Source organism: Acyrthosiphon pisum, chromosome X (genome assembly GCF_005508785.2).
Source record: "Acyrthosiphon pisum isolate AL4f chromosome X, pea_aphid_22Mar2018_4r6ur, whole genome shotgun sequence".
Classification (NCBI taxonomy): Eukaryota; Metazoa; Arthropoda; class Insecta; order Hemiptera; family Aphididae; genus Acyrthosiphon; species Acyrthosiphon pisum.
The window spans coordinates 92,696,521-92,698,919 of record NC_042493.1 but is presented as its reverse complement, the minus strand read 5'-3'; the positions used below and the strand labels follow the sequence as shown (position 1 = coordinate 92,698,919).

Sequence of the window (2,399 nt, the reverse complement as noted above, 5' to 3'; positions counted from 1 at the left end):
GACTCCCGATCAACCACCTAACATTGACCTATGGAAGAAAATTGGTGATGTAAATGCTCTTCCTCTACCAATGGCTTGCTCACTTACTCATGTAAATATATTTAAATGATTTTATTTGTTTTTTTGAGGGTGTGATCTTATATTTTTTATTTAAATTTATTTTTATAGCTTTCAAATGGTCAAAAATATCATTTTATAGTAAGAGCTGTTGATGTTTACACTCGTGTTGGGCCATTTAGCACACCGGAAAGTATGTATTTGAAATTAATTTAATGTTAGGCATTAGCAAATTAAATATTAATATTCTGGTATATTTTTTTAGGCATAATATTATAAATGAATTCACATGTTTGACATTAAGAAGCTAATCTCCTACCATAATGTTTTTTACTTCATGAGGTTATTAGATATTTGGCTTATTTCCATGCTAAATAACTTAATAATTGTTTAAGCTTTACAAATGATTATTATTTTTTTATTTTTGTAATCCACTCATAGTGTGTTAATTTTTCTTTAAAACTATTATTTTTTGGAAATAAGTTTAAAAAAATATAATAGGACATCCACTATTATAATTGATTTATTTAAAATTTTATTTTAAGATACACAGTCAATACAAATTGTAGTGATATGTTTTGATATGTAACTATTATTAATTTAATTTAAGCCAATTTAAATGGCTGCAACGTTCAACATGAACACACGCACGTCGTAATCGTCTGCGCTCCGTTATCTTATCGCTATTACATAATTTGTCACAATAACATTACGTCATTATCATGCCGAGTACTCCTAATTCAACGAAGCGAAACCTATCTACCAGTTCGCCCAGTCAAGTCGACAAAAACACAAAAGTTTTTATCACCCCGAACCGTTACGCCCTACTCAACACCGATGAAGACAAAGTACTCACCACACCTTCAACTGGCACCACGGAAGATCCGGACAGTCTACCTCACAAAGTTCACAACGCTAAACCCGTGGCCTCTCCAATCCACATCAAAAACATATCCAACTACTCAGCATTCAACACCGTTCTAAAAAATATCACCGGACCCAATGGTTTCACCTGTAATTCAACTCCGTCTACCTCATTGTACAACCCACCGACAAACGAACTTACAATGCAATAATAGATCATTTACACGAAACAAGCGCTAGTTTTCATTCATTTACCCCCCCCCCCCCCCCAAACCTTCGCACATACAGAGTCGTCATCAAAAATCTACATAGTTCCACCTTACTCACCGATATTACTTCTGCTCTTACTGAACTGGGATATTCAGTCAAGAGTATTCACAATGCCAAAAACAGGAACAACTGCCCACTTCCAGTATTCTTCGTGGATATCCATCAGCAAGATAATAACAATGATATCCATAGTATAACATCTCTTCTCAACACAATAGTGAAAATCGAAAAACCAATTAAAAAAAGACGTGGCCCACCGCAATGCCACAATTGCCAAGACTATGGACATACAAAGAATTACTGCAACCATGAAGCTCGATGTGTCAAATGTGGTGAAAACCACCTGACAATCGAGTGTACCAAGAACCGAAATAGTCCAGCCAAATGCGCCCTATGCGCCAAAGACCACACCGCAAACTTCAAAGGATGCCCAGCATACGAGTCTATAGTTAAAAAATCTGCTCAAAAGTTTCAACCAATCAAAGACCCTGACCCTCACTTTCAACAGTCTCAACCCAGAACCAAAACCAAATCACACGCAGCAGAAGCCACCAACAACCAAAATAAAATCACAGAACAATTATCAAATACCTTTTCAAAACTCATATCCAATTTAAGCTCATTAATTAATCCATTAATTTCCCTCCTTACCACAGTCTTAAACACACTAATAACTAAAGGCATTATCTTCCCATAATACTATCACACACTGTCTCATAATACCTACATACCTACAATATCTTATCTTTTCTCATACCTATCTTCATTAATTTTATCTCAAATTTATATTATTATTACAACTATTATTAATATTACTTTCTTTTAACCATATCATTATTATATTTAATACCTTGTAAGAACATGCAATATGTTGACAATATATAAGCATTTAAAGTTCAAATTTTGACAAAATTTATCAAATTTAAAACAAGGTTCCACGTAAATAGGTTGTATATAAATTACTTTATTCACAATAATATCATCATATATACATAGTAATATCATAGACTGACTGACTATTTTCGCTCAGAATCATTTTTCTTATACAATCATATCAAAACAAAAAAAAAAAATAAGAAAAAAAATACACATCATTGTAAAATAAATACATTCATCGTTTCACTCAGAATCTAAAAGGTTTTGTTCAAAAGGTACTATGATTTTTTTTTTATGCATATTTTAATAGCATATTTTGTTATTCTTTACGG

At 32.6% G+C, this 2,399-nt stretch overlaps 1 long non-coding RNA gene across 1 annotated transcript; it reads left to right on the top strand.

Moving 5' to 3' along the window:
• On the top strand, positions 1-709 carry LOC100573636. Its single transcript, XR_510873.2, has 3 exons — positions 1-91; positions 169-250; positions 323-709. It is a non-coding gene; the product is annotated as an uncharacterized LOC100573636 (long non-coding RNA).
• Positions 710-2,399: the final 1,690 nt, after the last annotated feature.